This window comes from Ambystoma mexicanum, chromosome 4p, assembly GCF_040938575.1.
Source record: "Ambystoma mexicanum isolate Mex_15411 chromosome 4p, UKY_AmexF1_1, whole genome shotgun sequence".
In the NCBI taxonomy this organism is placed as follows: Eukaryota; Metazoa; Chordata; class Amphibia; order Caudata; family Ambystomatidae; genus Ambystoma; species Ambystoma mexicanum.
This window is the reverse complement of record NC_090927.1, coordinates 241,452,247-241,471,216: the sequence shown is the minus strand read 5'-3', so window position 1 is coordinate 241,471,216 and position 18,970 is coordinate 241,452,247. Positions and strand designations below refer to the sequence as shown.

General features: G+C 41.4%; 1 long non-coding RNA gene across 1 annotated transcript in view; it reads right to left on the bottom strand.

The window, feature by feature from the left end:
* LOC138452575 (uncharacterized) overlaps window positions 1-18,970 on the bottom strand; it is a 186,777-nt gene that overhangs the window by 38,178 nt on the left and 129,629 nt on the right. Inside the window, exon 2 of the long non-coding RNA XR_011260227.1 lies at window positions 1,563-1,662. This is a non-coding gene — a long non-coding RNA (uncharacterized lncRNA). The remainder of the gene's footprint in view (window positions 1-1,562; window positions 1,663-18,970) is intronic.

Sequence of the window (18,970 nt, the reverse complement as noted above, 5' to 3'; positions counted from 1 at the left end):
CTTTACACGGTCCAGGCCGATTGAGAACAGTGACCATTGAGACAACCTCCATATAGGTAGTGGATGATGCACCACACATCATGGATAAGGTCCACTCATGCCTCCTTATCATCCTTGACATCTCAGTTGCATTTCACACCATTGACCACCACAACTGCCTCTCTCTCCTTGCCGACAGAATGGGATACTCTGGTTCTGTATTGTATTGGTTGTCCTCCTAACTCTCGGACAGACACCAGGCTATCCAGATACACAAATTGCATTCTAACTGACTCCCATTCTCCAGTGCAGTCCCCTCTGGCTCCATCCTCTCACCAATCCTTTTTAACCTTTACATAGAGCCGATGGCCAAGCGCCTAACGATATCGATATAAGGCTATCCACCAATAGAGGGATGATACACAGTTGTACATTAGCCACAAATGCCCACACTGGACATCTGTCATCTTTACAATTACTTAGACATCATTCCATCCTGTAAGTCCACTGTCTACCTCAAATCTAAACCGTCCAAGAACTCATTTGTTCTCATCGGCTCTGTGCTAAACAGCAACAATGGCTAAATGATATGCACCTACAAGTATTTGATCTACAACTCTCAGATTCAAAAACATGCTTAGGCTTCAGTATTTATTTATTAATTTTAATTCTTGTAAATTACTGCACAACCATGGGCCTCAAGTGCATGGAAGCAGAAGGGAGTTGGGAAGCGATGGCAAGAGCGAGACTATTCCACTGAGAAGAGTTTTTATTTCCCTTTCAAAGGATGTGATGGAATCAGAAGGTAAGGCACTCCATTCCTTATATTGACAGCAGCCTGTCCTTCATGAGACACGTGGCTAAAAAGTTTCAAATGGTCTGGCTCCTAATTTCAACCCTTCACAAAATCAAACCGTTCAGCCCACCGGAAGGACTTCTAGACCATACTGCATGCTCCTGTGGTCTTGCACATCAATGGAGTTCATGCCTGCTGACAGGGCTAAAAATGAAATTAGAACAGCTTTTGGTAACGCACACCTTATTTTTAAATTGATTAAAAAAGACTCAAGATTATTATTAATGGATTAGCTGAAACTAATCACTAGACATATAGTGTCCTCAATTGATGGACACTCCCGTGCACTGCACACCATCTTAGTTGGTAGCAAGTCCAGTCAAGATTCATATGATAAGTAAACGATAACATGAGTTAGTTCAGTCATCTAAGAGATGGGAGTATCTCAAGTAATGAGATACATTCAGTGCATTATACATATTACAATTTAGTGAAACATTGGTTTTATGCAATGTGGTTATGTTCAACAACATAAATTCTACAAAATAGAATGCACAGAACAAATTAAAAGAGCTCAACATGTTTCGGGAATTATTTTCCCTTCATCAGGAGCAAATCAATTAGAGTTCATTCATATGATCAATATTTGTTCCAGAAAATTGCATATAGAAAACAAATTAAAGACTTATATCAATTCCTAATAATTCAGTGTGAATGTCACATAGTTAACCATGTCAACACAATGTCTATCACAATCATCATATGTCTTAAAACATTAAAATATCACCTTAGTGAGAATGGAGTGTCTGGTCAATGGAGAATAAGACAGGTCTCATGGATAAGAATATTGGTGTGCAACTGGTTTCTACAGGGCAGATTTGCAGGATCTGTCAAATAGAATGAAGTATGTTTGTACAGAGGTTCGTTACGGAATTTCATCAATGTCCAAGTTCTCAGGTACTGTCAAATAACACAAGTGGACAGGGCGATTCCGTATATACTAAACACCCCTTTTATATTCTATTTATTTTTCAACTGTGTCAAAATAAATACTATACATTCAGAATTTTCAAACAATGATCTCATACAGTGCAAAATACATAGATATAGTAACACAGATATAACATACATTACATGTTTATTTGTTTGTGACTCAAAAAACAGGAGTGAAATATATCCTTTTTCTCCAATCAAACTCTTTTGATAGGGTTAGTTACATTTCTACTCTTAATTGCATGGATTGATGTGGTAGTATATGTACCACTACTCATCATCATTAAGTTTATTTGGATTTGCATGTAAAAACAATCCATAAAATCATTACAAAATACATATAATTAGAGTACAGTAAAAACATGTCAAATCAAGAACACAGAGAGGACAAATAACATGGGGGAGAAGAGAAAGAATTGCAGGTTCAGTTCATGAATCGGTAAGTAAAAACACATTATCAGGGTAATGTATCAAGCAGTCGTTTCCTTTGACAAAGTGCTATTTTTAAATATGAAAGTAGCGACCAACCAACTTGTGGTGAGTTTGTCCATAACAGGTAAGTGAAAGCTGGCCTATATTGCACAGCACCCATTTCCCAAAGTAGTGGTCTTTTAAGCCTTTTTTTTCCGCTTGCTCATATGCAGGGCAAAAGTGAATCAAATGTGCCAAGTCCTCGTATGGGCTTTGCAAGTTGTGCAGGATCTATCTGCACCCCCTGGCCAATGCTGCCACCACAGCCTTTAGCGGTATGCAATTAAACCTTGCCCTAAATACAAGTGCACAATCCTTGGGGAATTCTCCCACAATATGTGATGCTGAACTCCCTGAGACGACATGGTCAGCATCCCTCAATTTTGTGGCTTCATCATTTTACTGCTTTCTCTATGCAAGTGCACCGTTTCATAGAAATGACCAGTCCATCGGTTGATTTCTCCCCTGGAAAGCACACTAATGGTTGGGTTCAAGTGAGTGCAGTTTATCTACCTCAGCTGCTTCCTGATGTTGGCCAATTCTGGGATATTATCTCCTGTGTCCTTGACTATTGGGAAGGTAATCAGTTCCTGAGTGAGTATCGCCGTGCTATTCCCCACAATCTGAGCCAGTGAAAAACTGGCTGCATTGAGATCATATCACTAATTAAAGTACTGCCCAATTCTGTCCACATTCCTAAACTAGGGGCGAAGTCCGAAGTACCTGCAGGTTTTTCAGGAATTGGGTCTCCAGGATCTGTACCACACCAATGCTAGAATAACCCCATAGCTCCTGCCGAATTTAGCAACCAATGCTGGCTTTCTCTTCTACAGTGGAAGCAGAAGGGCCATTGGCTTTGCTTTAAGCACGTACTTGGCCCTAGACACCCCACCCAAAGCCTGCTTGAACTGTAATGCTTGTTTGTTTACATGTGCCGTCGCACCCATACTTCCAGAGAATCTGACGCCTAAATAATCAAAGTGGTGAATATTGAGAATTACAATATTTCTACAATACATAGCCCTGATATGAATCCTTGGATTCCCCTTCCAACAAGACATAATCGCCGACAAAGCAGCATTTACCACCAGATCCATATCCTCCATGAAGACAGCATACTCTGAAATAAGTGCCTGCAAGGTCCTTGGAGTACGGACCATCAATACGGAATCATCCGAATATACCAGAACTGGTAGTCGCCGGCCACCCAACTTTGGGACATCGGGAGAGGAATTTAATAGGTGCTTGTAAAACCATTCATATATAAGCAGAATCGAAGAAGGGCCAGGACGCATCCCTGGCACACCCTCAACTCTTCTTTTAAGGAGCTCGGGCGGCGCCCATTGACCCCACACTCCTCACACATGCTTGCTTAATACCCTCTAGCCTCGCCATAAGGTTTATCAGTGCACCTGGGCAATTTATGGACCTGAGCATGTCCCAAAGCTTGGCACGATTAACTTTGCGGAATGCCGTGCTCAGGTCAATGAATGCTAAATATATTGGCTCCTCCTTCAGATAGAGTGAGTGTACAAATACTAAGTAAAGATTGAGTTCCTGTTCTGCCGTAGCCAGCCCAGCCTAAATCCTAACTGGACCTGCGAAAGAACTCTAATACTCACCACCCAGTCCTCCAGTTGGGCTAGTATGGCACAAGCCAATATTTTAAAGATTGAGTCCAGGAGTGAGATCAGTCTGTATGAGACAGACAAGACATGGGATCTCTTTGTATAAAAAGGATGAATTACTGCCATAGACCATGATGATGGAATAGCTCCTCCTGCACATATAGCATAATACTTTGAGTGAGCACTGGTGCCCTGAGATCAGGCTCCATAATAAATAGGTCTGCCTTGATGTTGTCCAGCCCCTGGCTCGATTGCCTCGTTGGAACCCAATGGCCTCCTTTATTTCCTCCACTGAGAATAGAATACTATCCTCTGTGCCCATCTCGTCACTATGTCCTAACCTACCCCTTTCTGATTCTCTCCCAGAAGCCTGCTCTCCATACTAAAAAGTGAAGAGAAATGGTCCAACCAAGCCTTGTCTGGGACACTGCTAATTGGGGTCTCCATAGTGGATTTATAGTGAGGGCCCTTCTGGGCTATGTCCCAGAACAATTTGGAATCATTGTCCCTTGCGGCTATCACCCATGCTTCCTATCCTTCTTCCTCTATTTTTCTTTTTCTGGTGGCCAGGACTTTTGTGTAATTTACTCTGGCACTTACAATGGTAGCTTTGGATGCACTGGTGCTACTCAAACATATAGCAGGTTCTTCCTGGCTCTAGTGCAATTAGAATGAAACCAGCCTCCACTGCTTTTCCCTCCTTGCTTGCCTGTAGGACAAGAAAACTCCTGCGAGAGCTGGGTCAGCATACTCTTGAACTCCTCGAGTATGCCTTCATTCTCTAGGTTCCAAAACAGCAAGTTACCAAGCTCAGATGGGCTTGACATTACTGCCTTTTTTATTAGTTCCTCCTTCCTGTCATCCTTCCATTTAAGTCTATGCCCAGAGGTATCAATAGATACCTCTAGTGGATCAGCTTGGATCAACATGTCTGTTCCTGCAGCTGACTTGATCTGAAGTTTGATAGGAAAATGATCGCTACAAATATCAACCAGTACCTTGGACCCCTTTATGAGTCCCCAATGCATAGCTGGAATACAGAAGTAATTTATTGTGGAGCTGCCTATTGCAGAGGAGAAAGTGACTCTGCCGGGAATGTCCCTGACCAATTTCCCATTTGTAAACCATAATCCCAACTCATAGAGATAATTCCAGAGGTGTAAGCCTTATGCACAATGCCTTGTGTCTGTCATAGTGGGAGGAAGTATCCCTGCAACGGCATCTTCTGCGTTATCGTATAAGTTCCCCACCGTACCGTCCTGCCAACTTTGCTTTAAAATCACCTCCAAGTATCCGACATGTATTGCCCATGGGGAAACTTACAGCGAGTTCCTCCAGCACATGGGCTAGAACACCAAAAAAATGTTCTCGTGTTGTTTGTGGGGACTATTATAGAAATTCATCACCAAGAGCTCAACTTGATTTGGTCTACGGATTTTAACCACCATTATAAAAGGTACCTTAGCTGCCAGGACCACCTGCACACTCTCCAATTGTGTTTTAACCAATATACATAGCCCACCATAACTTCTTCCTCTTTTATTTTTCTCTGCTGCCGCTCATATGAAACAAAACCATTCACACTAATTTCATCCCTAGACCATTGTTTTGCAATGTCTATCTTGCAGAATTCCCTCTGTGACTCTGTGAACACTAATCCATTTTTTATTCCAGCCAAAATCCATAACAGTAATAACAGGGTATCTCCCCCCTCCATAGACTCCACACTGAGGATACCTTGAGCAGCATTCGATACCAGCTCTTGCAGGTGCCCTTGGGTCGCCCCTGGGCACAAACATCATTAAACATCATCCATATTAGTGAGGCAAGCAAACTGATTCCTGGACAGTACTGGGTCTGGTACTCTACCAGCCCATTCAGTCACCCTCCTTTCACTATTCAGCACACCATATGGAAATTGGGCCCCTTGGTCTGCTACTAAGCAGTCACACGCTATTGCAGTCTGAAACACTTGAGTAAGAGCACGATAGAAATAAAATATCAATATCAATATCAATGTTGACTTGTCCTTGGTGCCCACCCAAGATGTTCTATGGGCCACTAGGATCATGCGAGGGTCTACAAGACCTCCCTCAGCATCTGAGTTAACCCACTGAGCTGATTTATTAATCAAGACCCCGCAATCTTTGCTACAACCTACTCCCAAAGTGGGTATATTTAATATTACACCCACCTGCGGTAATGGTTCCTGTGGCAACTGCAAAGGATATTGCCTTGAGTCTACCTTCTCCTGTTCCTGTGCAGCAGTTCTTCTAATAGAAGCTCAGTCTTGACTTATGCTACTTAAAGATTTCAAGCATGGAGGTAGAGTGTGGGAACATTCAGACCCCTGAGTAGTCATGCATTGGCTGGGAGGGTGGGTCCTTCTGACCTAGCCTGTACCTGTCATGATCACTAGGAGGTCCCCTCACCACCCTAGCAATCACTCACATCATCACACCCACTCTACACCTAGTGCCAGTAATAGGGAAGGCTGGACCTCACTATTGCGCGCCTGGCGCTCACCATGGCAATAGGTTTGGCCTTGAACACTGTATGGGCCGTCCCTCCAAGATGGTCACCCTGGATGCCCAACCGGATTCATTACCAATATGACTGCCAGCAGGGTCATAAACCACACCCATGCTTTCTTCCTTGCTTTGCATTTCTCTGCTTTCTGCAGCGTGACGTTTACCACTGGCTCCTGGAACCAATCTCTGCTTCCAGCATCTCGGTCCTAGGAGAGAAAGAACAAGATTATAGTGGATCACAACATAGATACAACAAAGGCACAGACTGCTCACCATGTAGAAATCCTGTGCTCCAGCATTTCCAGCTGTCTACATGCCGCATCTGTCCCTCAGCAGCTCCTGGCTCCCTCAGCTCCAGTCTGGGTGTCACATCTGTCCCTCAGCTGGAGTCCCAGTGCCGCATTTGTTCCTTAGCAGCTCCCAGTCAGCATCAGATACTACGGCTCCTGCCCGCCATCTACAAAAGACAAAGGAAAGAAAAAGAAAGACAGTGGGCCTCATTACACGGATGGCGGTAAGGGTTTACCGGTACCGGTATTTTACCGGTACCGGTAAATCCTTACCGCCTTACTACGAGGTCCCTTTGCGGGTTGGGGAATTTAACGCCTGCTTTTTGCAGGCGTTAAAAACCAACACGCAAAGGGACCAGGGAGCTAATTACGGTACCGCTATTTGCGGTACCGTAATTAGCGCCTTCCCCATTCCCATTATGCCCTATGGGGCAAAAATGGGAATGGGGAAGGGCAATGGTGGAAGGAGGAATTACCGCCCCGCCAACCTTGGAATAGGGCGGTAATTCCCCTTTCCACCAAGGCGGTGCCAGTATTTTACCGGCATGAACCATGGCGCTAATAGCGCTATGGTTCACCGCCATCCGTGTAATGAGGCCCAGTTAAATTACGAACACATGCATGTTAGCGTGTGAAAACAGCAATAAATACAGCAGCATTCTAGGCTTGCACACACGGAAGAAGCCAGCAGTGCAAGCAAGCTAAAGACACTGTGAGGCAGCAGTTACTAAAACAGCATCTCAGGGCATGCAAGCCCACGAGGAGCAAGCAGTGCATGCAAGCTAAAGACACCAAGAAAAAAAGAATGGCCATCAAGAATTCAGTGTGCAGAGACAACAGGCAAAACACAGGACTAAAGAGTGAAGCAGCCATTAGCCAACCCCATCCGACAAGCCACCGCCGGTCTGGGCACAGTCAGTGAAGCAACTGGTGCAGATGAAGAATAGGAACCTCAACTCCCTGTGACATTCAACAGGTGAGTCCACCATTCCACGGGAAGGGGTGATAGCCAGGGTTTATTACAGACATTCTATCCCATTCCATGGCGGAAATCTTTCTCAGTTGCAAAATTCTGGTCCGTCGTCCAAGCAAATAAACACACTATTACTCCTCCAGTCTCAAGGAACACAATCATAATAAGCGAAATTACTACAGCCATTGGTGGAATTCCGGTGTCATGGAGTTCCACAGGGTCTTTATTGAAGCACTCACATTGGTCAGACCTGTAACTATGGACATGCTAAATATTCACCTAACCTCCATAGAAGAACCAGTATGCCCAGTAAACTGCCATTGACAGATGCCAATACTTTTGTATCAAATAACAGTACAGCAACAAGAACATTAAAACAAAAACAGTGTTTCCTATTTTAAACAGTTGCACATGTAAACTTCAAATAAACCATCCCAACATTGTACAACCTCTAATTTGTGTAATAAAATTGCATTCCTTAACACATAGTGTGTCTGCATTTATTGGGGCAATTCGCACAGAAAAAAACATTCCATGTATTTTTTACATAATAGGAGTTTGCATAGCAATATGCCCAAAGCCAATGTGGCATTCCTGTGCCAGATAATGCCTCAAGGTCCTTATTTTACCTCTCACATTAGTCATAACCTGTAACCATGGGCACACTAAATAGTCAATCCCATTAGATGCCACACGGTTTAGTTTGAAGAGAAATATTGACCCTCTTCACTTCCCTGGGCTAACTCCCTTTTCCTTTCCCTGGTTTTATTGCTAGTCTCTTCCGATTAAGCCAATCGAGAAGAGAGTGGGCTGAGACTCTCATGGTTGAATGTATTACTTACTGTAGAAGTGGCAATTTTACTCTTATTCTGTCTCTAATAGATAGGCGTTGTAACACCGCAACCTAGCTAAATGAGCACTTTAGGTAGGGATAGTACTCACGTTTCGCTCTATCCTCCTGTCTTCGGTCACAACCTTGTTCTATTCCTTCTTGAATAGATTTGAGTCCACCCCACAGTTAAATAAGTAAAATAAATAAAACCCTGTTTTTTAGGGTTTGGTTTTACGATCTGGACCTAATCTTGGGTTTTCAGGTTGTTGCTAGTAGCTTTCATACAGTTGTGTTTTGCCTAATTTTTTGTGTTAACAATATCTATCTAAGGGCAATACCCTGTCAACTATTAGAAACTGCCCCTTTGTTTGCTAATCACACTAAATAGTCACCTTAACTCCATGTAAGAACCAGTATGCCCAGAAACTGCCATTGACAACTAAACATATTTTTATATCAATTAGCAGTACAATAACAAGAAATACAAAAAATCAGTGTGTTTCCTAATTTTAAACTGTGACACATATAAACTTCTAATACACCATCCCAATTTGTAACAGGCAATTTGCACCATTTATTATTTTGCATAATAGCAGTTTGCACAACTAATACCATTTTTATATTCTTTATGAAAACATATTTAAAAATAAAACCAAACATATTTTTAATGAAATTAAACACTAGGTTTCACACAAAAAAACAAAGAAACACAATGGGCCTCATAACGAGTCCGGCGGTAACCGAGGTGGTAAAACCGCCTGGTTACCGCCGGACTCGTATTACCATTCCGCCTCCGTGACTCCCGGAAATACCAGGGAATTACGACCCTGCTGTCCCGGGAATTCTGGAGGTGGAATTCGGTAAATCCCCATTCCCATTGAGTCCAATAGGACTCAATAGGACTCAATGGGAATGGGGAAGTGGAAACACTGGCACCATCTCGTGATGGTGCTGGTGTTTCCACGTCCGCCTGCAGGCGGGCGGTGTTAAACCCGCCAGGTCAGACCTGGCGAGAACATCACCTCCCGCCTGCAGGAGTCGGGATCGGGCGGTCTGGAATTAACAGTGGCAGCGGGATAACCGCCACTGTTATTTCCGGACTGCCCGACCTGAAATGAGGCCCAATGTATTTTCTCTTATACATAACCAACCGCACAGTGACACACTTCAGCAATCCAAATCTTTTTTAAAACACACATTTTCAAATCATGCCACAACAGCAAAAAACATCTTTTTAAAACAAACCCATTTTTATATCACCCAAAAAAATCACTTTAAGACACACCATAAGTGATTATAAAAGCTTTGTAGATAAAATCACATTTCTTCTGCTCTTTTATTTTGAATGCAGCAAGTATATTTCATGATTCTATATCATGCGCCTCACTAAAATTCAAATTTGTTCCTAATAAACAACTTCCAATAATTATTCCCACCCATTTTCTACATATACAGCAGCATTGTTAACAAACACAGTAACAAAAAAACAAAAAAAACCACACCCAGTTCCATTATATGACCATATTATCAAATCAAACTTTTAACAAAACCATGCCAATGAACTGATTAATAGCAATCATATTTTATCATAGTTAACATGAACTGCACAGTGTCAGTTCTGCAGTCAAAAAGAGGAAAGTAGACAACATGGAGAGTTTCATACTTTCCAAATTCAAAACCAGAAAAAGAGGACTATATTGTAAGAAAACTAATATAATGGGTGACATATTCAATGCAACCTATCACAATGAAGTAAATATTTACAACATTAACACCAGCAAATTAGAAACACTGAAACGCATACAAAACCCTGCACAGCATTAAAAGCAGCCGCAGATTTTCAAGGCGGCTACAAAGCGTACTTGTAGCCACGGGTACACGTACATGTTCTACAAACTAAATACAAAAGTAAGCCAACCTTCAAAACTTTAAATAAGATAAGACAACACCATGACACACAAAATAACATACACAGATACATTTCTGTGCTATATTATTCACATAACAATATGATTATTGCACAGAAAATGTATATTTATATATGCGGCTATAAATATAACTGTGCCTACAGAGACAATCAATGTAAAATATGAAAAGCATTGATGTGCCTACACGTGTGCATTTTATACATGCGGTTATATAAGACCCAAACATGGATGTTTGCTGCTACCCGTGGCTATTCATAAAAACAAATTTACTTCCACTCCCCCAAACTCCAAACAAGTGTCCCTAGCACACATACCAGCCCCACCTCCAATCTCCACGATCCTCCTCCACACCCCTGATCCCTCCCAATTCCCCAAAACACTCAATATATCAATGAAACAACTGAACGCAAAATGTCCACACACACAACATTCCATTTGCCCTAAAATAGCTGCGGCTGCACAGGGTAACACGTCTACCCACGAATAACAATGTTGCACACTTGATAGCTACTGTGTAGCCTTGAATACAGTTCTACATAGACAATTTTTATAAACATAACTCAGAACACCTAGCTGATGAAGAAAATGCAGTGTAAATGCACAAATACAATAAAATAGAAAACAAGATTTTTATTATACCGCGGTTACATTTCATTGACTTTCATCATAACCGCAGCTACATTATTTGGATAAAAAAGGAGCCTCACTTCAGGCGTAATACTACAATACAACTCAAAATATCAATACAGTACAAAGCTACTCATGTACTTATATAAAGTAGTTGAAAATAAAGCAACCAGAGAATAATACATAAAGGTAAGCTGGGTAAACAAACATTTGACAGTCACACAACATAATACCATGAGTAAGAACACACAACTTAAAATACATTGCACGGTGCATCTAAAAATAGAATACAATTGATATTTTCTATATCAATTTTGTTAAACTAATTTTATCTATTTTTCTCCAAAGTCTCACACATACAAAAAGCCTAAAAACACACATCCAAAATAAAAAAGAATTCCTAATACCTATCAGGTCACTGAACATGAATTTTGGCCAATGCCAGTAATTGTTCACCCCCAACGTCACTATACCTATAAAAATTACTTTAAAAAAGAAATGAAACCCCAAAATATAAAGCCTACTTGTACCTGTGGTTATCTGTCCTCCTTTGTAGCCTCGGATGTAGCCACAAATATTGGCAAACAGCCCAAAAAATGCTTTCCTGCATCCCCAGCACCTCACCAACTGCCTCCTCATCTATGCCAGCTCCCCCACACCCAGATGGCCTCCTTACCTCCTCTGCTCTCTCCCTTCCCCCTACAACACACAGTGTTTCTGTGACGCAGTTTGCTTTCAGATGTCTGCTATCCGCGGCTATAGCCGAGGGTACAGAAACCTCTCTACCTCTACCCTAATGCAACTTCTGTGTTTTTTGACCTGCAAATAGCTTTTTACTGAGTTTCATGTTCTCATAACATAGGCTATAGCCGCGAATATCTCTCGCATTTCATGATCCTGCAATGCACCATGGGAGATATATCTATTATTTGGGGGTAACCCCCTTTTATTTGGGGGGTACCCCCTTCTCTGTCAAATATTTAAATAACTACTGCACATGATAACCCCAAACCAAGCAAAGCACTATTTTGAACGCTTTGTGACCAAGTTGTTTCAGACCATATCCAAATACGTCCAGCTGTTTGGGCTGTGCGCTTTGGCAAAAATTGACCTTTTTTGTCTATGGGAAAATGAATGGGAAGTAGGGCACACTTTTGGCAAAACATTTTTTGACACTTAATAACTTTCTTATTTTTTAACAAATCGTTATGAAACTTTGCAGTCTGGGGTTTCCGCAGACCATTAATCATTTTTGAAATTTAAGTCAAAATGTATGAACACTAGAATTTTGAGAGGTTCCTAGGTGTCTCCAAACTCACCTTAACTATAGGGCTTCTATCGTTGTCCTACTATATATATCTACTATATATATTACACAGCCATGGTAGTTATGGTTAAGTTGCTAATTCCATAGGAAGAACACTTTCTGGGCGGCTTATAATTTCGCTCCCCCTGGACGAACCCTCACCAAACTTTGCAAAAAAGTATATGGCCCACTCTGAATTATTTTGTAAATTTTTGTGAGCTTTGGTCCAGGGGGGGAAGGGAGCAAAGTTATAGGGGCGTCCCAAAATTTCTTTTTTTTAGAGATAGAGATAACAGCTGAAACCGGTGGACGGATTTTCACCAAATTTGCGGCAGGAGCAGCGGCTTAGTCCCGAAAGCATGCTTTTGTTAATTTGGTGTAAATCCGTCCAGTCGTTTTTTTTTTAATGGCTGAAATGTAAGGCAAAACAATTAGTGATATCTATGTCCTCTCCGCAGACACACTTCACTGTTCACTCCGCGGATAGGACGCCGATTGGATAATCGGTTTACGTCATGTCCGTGGACATGCAACATGTTCACCGATTGGCTGGGGTGAGGCGTGAGGCGCATCACATTGTTTCAATGCGCCCGCCATCTTGGATCCGCCGACAGCACGGTGGCGAACAGAGGCAATATGCAATTTTGGGGAGAGTGTTGGTGTGTAGCAGTGATTGGGGAGGGTTGAGGAGTAAGAGATGGGTCACATACTGTATTTGTTTAGGTGGCATGTGCCCTTGATGTGTTTGCCATGCCCGTGGTCATAGCGGCTCCCAGCGGAAATAATGAATGCACTACTTTAGTATGATGTTGGTTTTGAGTTGTTAGTACAGCATTGATTATTATTAATAAGATCTATAGGCAGCCCACAAACCACAGTCAAAATGTTTGGTAGTATAGGTGTGTTATGCTGCGGTGGTTGTGGCCAGGGCCTAGAGTCTTGGGTGTATGGCCGAAGGGTGTAGACCGTAGACCATGCACCCAAGACTCTAGGCCCTGGCCACAACCACTGCAGCATAACACACCCATGGAATCAAACACCCAACAAATATGCACAACCTAAAGGTTTGTGTACTGTTTCATTTGAAGAGTTTGTATGTCAAGTTTTGGCTAGGTTATGCTGTTAAGATTGTAGAGTTTGTAACGAGGAGTGTGGTGTTTCTGAGTTTATTTATTGGATACTTACTGGTTGAGTTGTTTGTGGTTGTATGCATTTTTTTATGACATGGGTGACTGGACCAGAGATACTTTTTCGATCTCTATGATAAAAGAAAATATCATATGTTAGAGCAGGTAGTTCATAATGAGTTATTGCATTGCATACTAGACATTTATGTCTTTCTGTTACCCTCTTATTTTTTTTTTTTTTTTTTTTTTATTTACTTGATTTTAACCAAAAAGAAATGGTTTTTACAAGGTGTAGAGAAAAGAAGAAAAAGAGATCAGCAATTTCGCCAGTTTTTCATCTCAGCTAAGTTCATTGTTTGAATCAAAGTTCTGTGATTTGTTTTAGAGCAGCTTCCAGAATCTTGACTGCCACTATAACCCATTTTGTTTTTTCCCCGGCGATCAGTCTGGGCCACCAAGTCTGTTCTTCTCTAAGAGTAGAGTCCTGAAGTAGCGGTAGCAGGAATGTCGTTCGGAGGTGGGAGGTTTTCGGACAGTTTAAGATCAGACCCTCTTATTTAGTAATTTACAAGTATTGTAGTTCAAACCAGTGTACTGCGCAATTTGCTCAGTTTCTGTATTTGTTTTATAAATCATTGGGTCTGTGGGCAAAGAATCCATGCTGGATTAAAAAAAAAACTTCTATGTTGTGGTACAATATATTTCTTTCATTGTTTTACTGTTTATTTCTTGTTTCTTGCTAATCGTCTATCGGTTGGCTTGTTGCAGATTCTTGGGGCAATTAGATACCTGTTGGCGTATTCTAATTGTTTATTTTTACTTTTTTGCTATTCATCTATCTGTTGGGTTGTTGCAGATTCTTTGGGGCAGTTAGGTACCTGTTGGCATATTCTAACTGTATATTTCTTGTTTGATTTTAGTAGTATTTTTTTATCTGTTTGCTTGTTGCAGAGTTTTGGGGCAGTTACATACCTGTTGGCGTATTCTAACTGTATATTCCTTGTTTGATTTTAGTGGTATTTATTTATGTGTTTGTTGCAGAATCTTGGTGCAGTTAGATACATGTTGGTGTAGTCTAACTGTGCACAGTTTTGAAGTTGAAGTTTTGCTTATGTTCATACACAGATTACGTATGCAATTTTGGTTTTAAGAATATTAAGTAAGTGTTTACAAGATTTGCTGGCAATCTCTACTTTAGAGTAATGGTACTATCATTACATTCAAACCATCCACAATTATTTTTTATATATGCAGTGTAGTGACCTGCATTGGTTGTGGCTCCTGCGTGGTAGATTATACCTATTGTTGTGAACGTTTTCTTACTCAGTGATAGTTAACTATGTGTGAATCCAGTCAGTTTACAGTTGTTTTTGGTACCATCTGCATTGTAACGTAAAAGCATTACTATTACATATTTACTATGCGTCTGTATTTGTAAGGTGGAGCGATTATCTGAATTGCGGGTAGTACATAATCTGCCTTGGTTTGCATTTTGTACAAGTTGCTGAAATTGAATGGATTAACAGTTAGGTGTGCATACATAAACAAAGTATTCATTAGGGACTTCTTCCTGTGCCACATGGTTGCAGACAGTGCATGTATGTTTTCACATGTATGAAATCTGAAAGATTCCATAATAATAATAATATTTATTGTGATTTAGTTTACATTGAAACTTTACACATTGATATAGTTTTTACGTAAGGAAAAAAAAAACTATATAGACTAAAAATTATCATAAAAAGGGAATACATAAAAATGTAACTGCAAAGTTATAAATAACGAGAAAAAAAATACATCAAATTCTCTAAACAATCAAACCATCATGTCTTCATCTCATAACTTTTAGCAAACAGTAGTTGCGGTTTTAGCAAAAAAGCATACAATGCCTCATAATAGCAGCTAATCTTCAGGGCGCGCTTCCAACATATAATTAACAGGCAATAATGGTTTACCATTATAATAGTTTTTGCTTAGATGCACACCCATGATAAATGGCGGGGTCATTTAGGCTTAGACAGTAACTGGTCAGTAGTTCCTCTTTTTGTCCTCCTATATGGTTATATTAAGGCCTGTTTCCACCTTCAGCCAGATATTATACAATGCCATCAGGAGTCTCATGCTGTTAGAATTGATACAATGATACCAGAATAGTTCCTCTTTGATGTATCTATGATTATGCTCAAAATTGCCCAAGCCGAGGTTAATGGCACTTAGCATCTGGTGGCATTCAGTCAACAAATGTCTGGCCGTCTCTGGCTGATTCATTTCCTTACATAAACGGGAAAGTCGTAGTTCAGGGGCGATCCTGTCTCTTCTTCCGGTGATCATTAATGTGGGTATTTGTTCGAGCCTTAAAAGTAAGATGAAGCGTCTAAGTCTCATATCAGGGCACAGATTGAGGTAGCTCTGAGGTTTTTTAAAGTTATAGTCTATACTGGACAAACTGATAGCTTTTCAGTTTCCGGAGATGGGCATAGTTCTCAAGACAGTCCCAGAGATCTATATGTTTACCCAGGGCCCTCTGTACTTCCTCTGTAACACTACCCACACGGGTTTGCCACCCAGTGGCCGCCAGCAGTTTGGACATTTGCTCCTTCATGGTACACGGGGGGTTTTCCTTAGAGATCTCTTAGTAGACGGCCTTTAGCAGCCCATTATTTGTTTCACCACTCATTCTCAAATAGAGTAGGGCTCGCTTTTTTAAGACTTGCGCTTTCAGCAAGTTCAATCCCAGTTCTAATCTTATTATTGCCATGGGAATTCCTGGTGGTAGACCCAGGATAGAGCGTCAACATTTTCCTTCTATCACCTGTAACCATTTCAAGTCAGTATTAAGGAGAGGAGAGCTTCCAGACCATAGATGATCATAGGGCACAATACTTGAACATAAAGTTGACGTGTGCCGCAGATAGTGAAACCCCCCCTAATTTACTGTGAATTTATGGAACAGGGTGGTTAATTGTGCCGCTCTTGAGATACACGACTGTTTGAATGTTCCATAATCCCCGATGGTCTTAAATTCGACCCCTAAATAATGATAATAAGGAATGTAGGCGATGATATCGAGGCCCACACTCAGCTGGACACGAGAGGTATTCTTTTTAGTGAATCTCATGGCCTTAGTTTTTTCCAGGTTAATGTTAAGGCTGTTTCTCTCGGCATATTCCCACAGGGCAAGGGCCGATCTGCGTAGCCCACTGATGGTGTGATCAAGTATTACTAGGTCATCTGCGTAGGCACGAACAGGACAGATGGAATCTCCTATTTTCATTGGGCAGTTGGTTGCGGCCCTAATGGCCACGGGGATGTCGTGTACGTATAGATTATATATTAAGGGAGCCGTAACACAACCATGTTTGACCCCTCTATTTTGGAGCACACTTCTGGTGGTATGACCTTCCTGGTCCAGTTTTAATTTTACAGAGGTATTCTGATGGAGCAGTCTGAGATAATAAATCAGGCCCTCCGGGCAGCCCATTGATTTTAACTTCTGCCAAAGACAATCTCTGGGAATAGAATCGAATGCCGCAGAGAAGTCTATATAGAGGGCATATAATGGGGGCTGCCCCCTGATCTAGCTCGTGTCCTTAGGAGGTCCATAACCATGATGTTATGTGCCGTGGAATATCCCTGCCTAAATCCACTCTGAAATTTGCAAAGTATATCAGCTTGCTCTGCCCAGAGCTGTAACTCCTTTAATAAGAGGGAGGCAAATATCTACCCCCTGGTATATAACATTGAAAGGAGTCTATAGTTGCTGGGGTCTGCTCGATAGCCCTTTTTAAAGACCGGTATAAGAACCGCCGTTTGCCAGGACGTAGGTATTTTTCCCTCATTTAAGATCTTTTTGAACATAATAACTAGTAATGATGCCCACAATTCAGGTTGAGACTTCATCACAATGTTTGCTAGTCCATTAGGGCCCGGGGCACATGAGGATTTTAATTCCGTGATCATATTTATCACCTTTTCATAAGAAGGGTTAATAGGTGGAATGAACGGCATATTGGTCAATGGACACGTTCCTCCGTAGCTTCCTTGAAATTGCGATTTTCAAGGAATGTTGTCCATGTTTCGGCCTTAATAGGGTTAACTAATGGGCCTTGTACAGTGCTCCGCGCTTCGCCCAGTAAAGACCATACATTATGGGTGTTACCGGTACAGATCATGTTTAGTAGCCTTTGCCAGGACAAGATTTTATCAGATTTCCTTTTGGCCTTGATAATGGCTCTGTATCTATTTTTAACACTACTTACCTTAATATAATACTGGTCGGGATCACATATTTGTCTCTTAGCAAGCCGAAGTTCTGCTCTACACTCTCTCTTGGGATCGCTGATCATTCTATCAAAAGGAGGCTTTTTTCCCCCCCAACTGGTCATAGCTCCTATACGACAGACTGCATGGGTCTCAACAAAAGAGTAAATCCAATTTTCGATGGAATTGATCGACACCTCCCCAAAAATCGGTAGAAGTAGTAAGTTATCATTAGTCAAAGTTGCCACGGAATGGGCCACATTTTTATCCGACCAACTAATCCGTGAACCAGCTTTGTTTAGCTTAATGTTACCCATATTGATGACAGGGGGGTCTGTTACCCTGGTTTTCAGTTTGCATATAAGTGTGGCATGGTCACTCCACTCGTTAGGGATTACTTGCATGTCATCCACCGTCTCATGTAATCTTGGGCAAACAAATATGTAATCTAAAGTACTGCAGGAGGTTTCCATTAGACCAGGTATGGCGTCCTGGATAATCACTAATGGTTTTACCATTGACCATTTCAAAGTCCCATAAATGAAATAAATGTTCCCACCCTTGGCCTTCAGAATCACTATATTTAGTATGTTGCATGTAACTATTAGATTTTAACTTAGGGTTATGGGCCTTCCCTCTCATCCCGGTCATGTGGCAGTTAAAATCTCCAACCACTATTACCCCAGAGTTTCTGAGTTTTAACAACCAGGTAGCCAATAGGTCATGAAGAGCCTCCTGCAGTTGTTCTCTTAGTAATGCACCAGTGGGTTTATAAAGGCTGACTAATAGGAAGTGATCCTTTCCTGCCTCATTGTCATAGTAGACTTCAACCACCATCATGTTACTTGCACATTGGGTTTCTACTTGTTTTGAACCAAAGGTGTTGGCTATCCCCGTGATAAGGCCACCATAAGGTCTACCCTTAACCCTTTTGCTGCCATTTGGTAAGTGAAAAAACCATCCAAAATCAAACGATCCATCGCCCAGGTTTCTTGAAGACAAAAACAACTATGTTTATCCAAGATTTTGGTTGAGCCCTCTGTTGACAGCAAATGAGCAAAGCCCCTGCAGTTCCATGACAAAATTGTAATATCTCATTGTTTTATCAACACTCCAGGTAGTGAATAAGTCAGCCATTTTAATACTTGTTGGATGTCCGAAACTTCCACATTCTTCCCTTGAGGGAGGTTAGGACAGGCAATGGTCTCAACTGGTAAATCTACCTTTTT